Raw genomic sequence first — 7,957 nt, 5'->3', positions numbered from 1 at the left:
TGTCTCCAACACACATTCATGTACAACCCTGGACATTCATAAGGTGGCCCCTATGGACGAACGCCCTTTTCATCCCCAAGAATCAAGCTGGTCCATTTATCAAGTGGCAATGGATGTCTAAAGAAATGGGTGACTTTGAAATTGACAACCAATGAGTTCTAGATCTGAAGCTGCAGTTCACTTCATCTTCATGCATTTCTTGTTACCTCAATAAACTTCTATATGTTTAGTTTTGGATTGCTGTGGATCATTCTGCAATTATCTCCTTCAATTCTTTCAAAAGTTTTCTTTTTAAATACTCCTTTAAATCTCCACTATTGAACAGGTGAACTGCCCCACATGTGTCAAAATGGCATATATGTCCAACATATGAGCCTAGTGCCAGGTCTGGCACTACATATACATGAACATGCCTTGTACCTTTTTTTTTTTAGAAATAAAAAACAAGTTAATATCCTTCACCATCATGTCTTAAACCACACTTAAAATTTCTAAAATATAAAAACCAATAAAGAAAAGCTTATGCCATAGAGACTAAAATCCCAAATAACTTCAAAGCATCTCAACTTTCTAATAGTTTCAACGAATCTAATCTGGCAACACAAAGTCGTAGACATCATTGATCAAAATTACATGAAGAAATTAGGCCTCGATGTCTTGAATGTTGCCTTAAGCTTCCTAGTTGGTGGCCTAACCTTCTTGAACACCAATGGGAACTTGATTTTGGAATCATGAAATTGCTTGGTATTCTCTCTCTTGCAAAGCGAGTTAGGTATGGTAGCTGTCTTGATGATCTGAATGCAAGGAGACCTTACCCTGTGGCGAGAAGCCATCTCATCATACATGTGCTCAACAGCACCATTAAAAGTGGTGTCCCGGTATTCCTTTTACATATTGTGGTAACCAGTTCTGCTCTGGTACCGCAACCAAATTCCGTAGTTCTCAACGATGGTGGGATTCCTCTCAAAAATCTCATTGATGGCAAGCACTTGCCCAATACAAATGGAACATGCCTTGTACCTAAATCCAAGTTGGTCCCAACCCTCAATATGGGCAATCCATCAAATGGGTCTATCCTTGATTGCCCCTCTCTCTCAAAAAAATCACTTTTGACTATATGATCTTAACTATCCAATCAATGGCTAAGGAAATGGATGGTTTATATTGTTCATATTACAAACAGTCATTAATCTAGACTTTCCATGATGAAATCCTTAAAACCAGATTGAACCAATTGCCCTCTATGTTTGCACGCAACATTTAATTTCTACAGATTAGACTCTTATGTGGCAGGTTATAAATTATTCATGTGGTATTTTATTCAATGCCATGTGCAGTTGATATGTTTATATGCTTGCCTATTACAATATCATAGTATCTTTAGAAAAGAGACCTAGTTTGTTTGCAGGATTACATTGGAAAAAGAGTGCAATGTTTTATCTTTTTATTTTCTAGATATATGGTTGTCATAGGAACTTTATGTTGAAGTAATGAATAAGCAACTTTGCCTTTTGAATTTTAGGTTAATTGGAGAAACGTTTCCTTGGCTGCTCCTCATCATTTATTTGGTTATTTAGGTTGCTCTTACACAAATTCAGATGCAATGACTAGCAATTGAATTGACAACATGCCAAAATAGAAACAGGTTTGCAACTGGTAATTACCAACTACTTCATGTGCATAAGGTATAAGTGCATAGGATTCAGGTATGCAAGCACAATGGTTCGATTTTTAGATCCATTGCTCCAATGAAAACCGAATATCAGATCCAATTAGAATTGGATAACAAGGAAGAAACATGCCTAGATAGAAATGTATTTCAAGCTGGCCAATACTCCTGTTCTATTTTCTATTGATTTCATAAAATTAGTATCATTGCTTATTTTAGTATAAAAAAAAATACAAACTTTCAATTGATGATGAGGACCATTGTGTGAATGTCTTGCAGGTATTTTTTATCACTAATCTTGAACCAGTGAAGACGATTGAATTTGTAAACTCTACCATTCTTACCTGCAGGTTTTATGAAGGTGTTGTGCAACCTTATAACCTAGAAAAGAAGAAACATGTGGTAAACCATGAGACTTGTGTACTTCTCTTAATTATCCCTGTCCAAACTGTCCCCTTTCTTGAAGACTTACTTGTTGAATGATATTTGCTTCAAAGATACTATATGACGATGGAGATGTGGAAGTTTTTCAGTTATATAAGGAGCAGGGGGAGGTTATCAGTGAAGGTTCCGATCCTAGCAAGGTATTGATGTATGTATTATAGAGCAATCTTTTCTTCTTTAGCTAAATTATAAATTTCTAGAATGAAATATAATGTGTTCAACCTTTTTCCAGTGACTTAAATCATCAAATGTTTCCCCATCCAAAGGAATGTAAGTATCACTGTCAAAAGCTTTTCTTTCCATGATTCAGTTTTGTGTCATTTTAGTTAATTAAAATACAGTTTGGGCTTTTATATCTCGTTGCTTGTAAACAGGCTGTTGCACAGGTAATAACAGACGCTATGAAGACAGATCTTATGACATGATTTTACACTGATTTTCTCCTCATCTGTTTTTATGTCTCGGCTTCAAATAGGCTTGAGCAGCTGCAGATGCTGTCAGTCCCGCTGATATGTGTTGCAACAATTCGAGTAGCTTTGGATGCAACAGGTTTCCCTGACGTGTCTATCATGTCGTGTACTACTAAGTAATTCTTTTTCCATTTCCTTATGATCAGACTGCATGTTGGCTAAATGTGTTAACATTGCTCGGATTTGTAAAAGAAATAAATGGGGATTGAAGTCTATAATTGCAGAAGAAATGAAAAAAGAAAAAAGAGAAAAGTGAATCTAGCAAGCTAGAGAAGGGTCATAGGTGATTGCTTGTTAGAGAATGTCAGCTGAATCAGGAGGCTAACGTTGGTTCATGTTCCCAAACAAAATGTTTAATCCAAGTGGATTGCATTTGGGCTTCCCTCCATTGGAGAATATGACAGACATGAAGATACTATGAGTTGAATTGAATATACTACTATCCTTGGTATATATAACAATGTCAATGGTCTCTTGTTTATAGTGGCTTTCACAACCATGCTCAATTTTAGGAACTACAAAGTGTAATGTGGTACACATGCCATGTTTATAGTGGCTTTGTGCATGCTTATGGATTGTTGTGCTATGCTAGCATTCAAACAACAAACCCCAAGATAACTAAGGAACTTTTCCATTTTTGTGTGAGTTGAGTCAGATTGTGAATATTTTCCACCATTTTTTCTATTTGGTTTCAGCATTGCATTGTTTTGAATGGTACTTGTGTTGGTATGGGCATTTATGAAGTTTCTTTTAGCTATATCATGTTTTATAATTTAGCAAGCTAGAACTAATTTTGCTTTTGAAATCTCTTTAGGGATTAGGAAGCTGTTTATGCAAACCAGTCTCTCAGAATTATTACAAACATAACAGATCTATGCTCCATTTCCAGTTGGGCATGTCCTCTTGTATTTTCCTTTTGGCAAGTTGGTGTAGGATATGAGCTTCAAATTGGTACATATTCATCCTTTAGTTAAAAGTTCATATTCTTTTCCAATCTTAGTTGTTTAATGTTGCCACTACAAGGTTCAATATTAAAATGGTAAAGTTTTTAACTACTAATTTTATCTTTGTTTTTTGTTGTTCTTCATAAATAATTTGATGTCTTAGCCTCCTATCATTACTAGCTAGTCTTGTCACTATTTGTACATATGTCATCTCATGAGTCTTACTATTTGTAATTTTCTTACCCCTGTAGTGATTATCAGAAGTAGTGGGCCATCATTGAAAGATTACCCTTATAGTGAGTCCTATTAAGGTATAGATAATATATGGTTTTAGTTCATGGTAAATGGTACCTTTTATTGTGGATCACCACTGGACCAAAGACCTGGTACCTATTGTTGTAAGTTCGTATTGATTTCGATAATTGTAATAGAAAATAGACTCAATCTCAAGCTGGGGGAGATTGTTACCACAATTTCAACTATCGGTAAGTACAATTTAGAAGGTAGATTGAAATTTTATTTATTATTTTATTTATTTATAAATCTGTGCCCATACGCATTGTCGGAGAAACTAAAAAACTTACTCATTCTCAGATTGCATTGTGGAATATGCATCCATTATTCAAAGAAAGGGCGACATTCCAAGCACTCATACTTTCTCTCCTTGCTTGCTAAATTGGTGAGTCTTCTTTTCTTCATACTATATGATTCATTGATGAAGTGGCCTGGCCATTTGGACAGGCCCATGTTCATATATTATCTCGAAATTGATGAAGTAGATCTGGATGTGCGTCGGAGTTATCTGTATGTTGAGCGAGGATCCCTGAAAGGTGGGAACCGCTATTATGACTATGATGAAGCTGTCCATTTCCTATGGACAATAATATGGGTGGCCTGACCATTTGGACAGGCCCATGTTTATATATTATCTCGAAATTGATGAAGCAGATCCGGATGTGCATCGGAGCTATCCGGATGTTGAGCGGGGGTCTCTGGAAGGTGGGAACTACTGTTATGACCATGATAAAGCTATCCATTTTCTATGGACAATAATATGGGTGGCCTGGCCATTTGGACAGGCCCATGTTTATATATTATCTCGAAACTGATGAAGCAGATTCAGATGCGCATCGGAGCTATCCGGATGTTGAGCGAGGGTCCCTGGAAGGTGGGAACCACTATTATGACTATGATGAAGCTGTCTATTTCCTATGGACAACAATATAGGTAGCCTGGCCATTTAGACAGGCACATGTTTATATATTATCTCAAAATTGATGAATCAGATCCGGGTGTGCGTCGGAGCTATCCGGATGTTGAGCGGGGGTCCCTGAAAGGTGAGAACCGCTGTTATGACCATGATGAAGCTGTCCATTTCCTATGGAGAGCATTGAAAGGGCCTGGCCAATTGGAGCAGGCAGTGTTTATATCTGTATTTGCAGGGACAATACCCTTAACCTAAACCACACCCTAAACCTATAACCTAAACCTAAACCTTAACCTATAACCTAAACTTTAACCTATAACCTATAACCTAACCTAAACCAAAACCTAAACATGTAACCTAAACCTAAACCTTAACCTATAACCTATAACCTATAACCTAAACCTAAACCTATAACCTAAACCTAAAACCTAAACCTAAACCTAAACCAAAACCTATAACTTAAAACCTAAACTTAAACCTAAACCAAAACCTATAACCTAAAACCTAAACCTAAACCTAAAACCTAAATGTATTCTCAAATCCCTAAACCTAAACCTACAACTAATCTTAATCTCAACTACTTAACCTAAACCTAAACTTGAAAACCCAAACCTAAATCCGATCCTGAACCCGAACCCGATTTCCTAAACCTAACCCTTAACCTATTCTCAATTCCCTAAAGCTATAACCTATAACGTATAACCTAAACCTAAACCTAACCTACACCTAAAACCTAAAACCTAAACCTAAACTTAAACCAAAACCTATAACCTTAACCTAAAACCTAAAACCTAAACCTAAACCTAAAACTTAAATGTATTCTCAAATCCCTAAACCTAAACCTACACCTAATCCTAATCTCAACTACTTAACCTAAACCTAAACTTGAAAACCCAAACCTAAACCCGATCCCGAACACGAACACGAACCCGATTTCCTAAACCTAAACCTTAACCTATTCTCAATTCCCTAAAGCTATAACCTATAACCTATAACCTAAACTTAAACCTAACCTAAACCTATAACCTTAACCTAAACCTATAACCTAAACCTAAACCTAAACCAAAACCTATAACCTTAACCTATAACCTAAAACATAAACCTAAAGCTAAAACCTAAATATATTCTCAAATCCCTAAACCTAAACCTACACCTAATCCTAATCTCAACCACTTAACCTAAACCTAAACTTGAAAACCCAAACCTAAACCCGATCCCGAACCTGAACCCAAACCCGATTTCCTAAACCTAAACCTGAACCTATTCTCAATTCCCTAAAGCTATAACCTATAACCTATAACTTAAACCTAAACAAAACCTAAACCTATCACCTTAACCTAAACTTATAACCTAAACCTAAACCTATAACCTTAACCTATAACCTAAAACCTAAACCTAAACCTAAAACCTAAATGTATTCTCAAATTCCTAAACCTAAACCTACACCTAAGCCTAATCTCAACTACTTAACCTAAACCCAAACCTAAACCCGATCCCAAACCCGATTTCCTAAACCTAAACCTTAATCTATTCTCAATTCCCTAAAGCTATAACCTATAACTTATAACCTACAACCTAAACCTAAACCTAACTTAAACCTATAACCTAAACCTATAATCTTAACCTAAACTTAAAACCTAAACCTAAATCTAAACCAAAACCTTAACCTATAACCTAAAACATAAACCTAAACCTAAAACCTAAATGTATTCTCAAATCCCTAAACCTAAACCTAAATCTAATCCTAATCTCAACTCCCTAACCTAAACCTAAACCCAAACTAGAAAACCCAAACCTAAACCCGATCCCGAACCCGAACCTGATTTCCTAAACCTAAACCTTAACCTATTCTCAATTCCCTAAAGCTATAACCTATAACCTATAACCTATAACCTTAACCTAAACCTAAAACCTAAACTTAAACCTAAAACCTAAATGTATTCTCAAATCCTTAAACCTAAACCTATACCTAATCCTAATCTCAACTCCTTAACCTAAACCTAAACTTGAAAACCCAAACTAAACCCGATCTCAAACCCAAACCCGATTTCCTAAACCTAAACCTTAACCTATTCTCAATTCCCTAAAGCTTTAACCTATAACCTATAACCTATAACCTTAACCTTAACCTTAACCTAAACCTATAACCTAAACCTAACCTAAACCTAAACCTAAACCTATAACCTTAACCTAAACCAAAACCTATAACCTAAACCTTAACCTAAAACCTATATCCTATAACCTATAACCTAAACTTATAATCGATAACCTAACCTTAACCTAAACCTATAACCTAAACCTAAACCTATAACCTAAAACCTAAACCTAAACCTAAAACCTAAATGTATTCTCAAATCCCTAAACCTAAACCTAATCCTAATCTCAACTCCCTAACCTAAACCTAAACCCAAACTTGAAAACCCAAACCTAAACCCGATCCCGAACCCGAACCTGATTTCCTAAACCTAAACCTTAACCTATTTTCAATTCCCTAAAGTTATAACCTATAACCTATAACCTATAACCTTAACCTAAACCTAAAACCTAAACTTAAACCTAAAACCTAAATGTATTCTCAAATCCTTAAACCTAAACCTACACCTAATCCTAATCTCAACTCCTTAACCTAAACCTAAACTTGAAAACCCAAACTAAACCCGATCTCAAACCCGAACCCGATTTCATAAACCTAAACCTTAACCTATTCTCAATTCCCTAAAGCTTTAACCTATAACCTATAACCTATAACCTTAACCTTAACCTTAACCTAAACCTATAACCTAAACCTAACCTAAACCTAAACCTAAACCTATAACCTTAACCTAAACCAAAACCTATAACCTAAACCTTAACCTAAAACCTATATCCTATAACCTATAACCTAAACTTATAATCAATAACCTAACCTTAACCTAAACCTATAACCTAAACCTAAACCTATAACCTAAAACCTAAACCTAAACCTAAAACCTAAATGTATTCTCAAATCCCTAAACCTAAACCTACACCTAATCCTAATCTCAACTCCCTAACCTAAACCTAAACCTAAAATTAAAAACCCAAACCTAAACCCGATCCCGAACCCGAACCTGATTTCCCAAACCTAAACCTTAATCTATTGTCAATTCCCTAAAGCTATAACCTATAACCTATTACCTAAACCTATAACCTTAACCTTAACCTAAACCTAAAACCTAAACTTAAACCCAAAACCTAAATGTAT

General features: G+C 35.6%; 1 long non-coding RNA gene across 1 annotated transcript; it reads left to right on the top strand.

Annotated features, from left to right (window-relative positions):
• The first annotated feature begins 1,671 nt into the window (after positions 1-1,671).
• Positions 1,672-2,849, top strand: LOC131221156 (uncharacterized). Its single transcript, XR_009159033.1, has 4 exons — positions 1,672-2,071; positions 2,167-2,253; positions 2,346-2,383; positions 2,589-2,849. It is a non-coding gene; the product is annotated as an uncharacterized LOC131221156 (long non-coding RNA).
• The last annotated feature ends 5,108 nt before the right edge of the window (positions 2,850-7,957 follow it).

The sequence above is a fragment of the Magnolia sinica genome, chromosome 12, assembly GCF_029962835.1.
Source record: "Magnolia sinica isolate HGM2019 chromosome 12, MsV1, whole genome shotgun sequence".
NCBI classification, from domain to species: Eukaryota; Viridiplantae; Streptophyta; class Magnoliopsida; order Magnoliales; family Magnoliaceae; genus Magnolia; species Magnolia sinica.
This window is presented reverse-complemented; position numbering and strand designations above follow the sequence as displayed.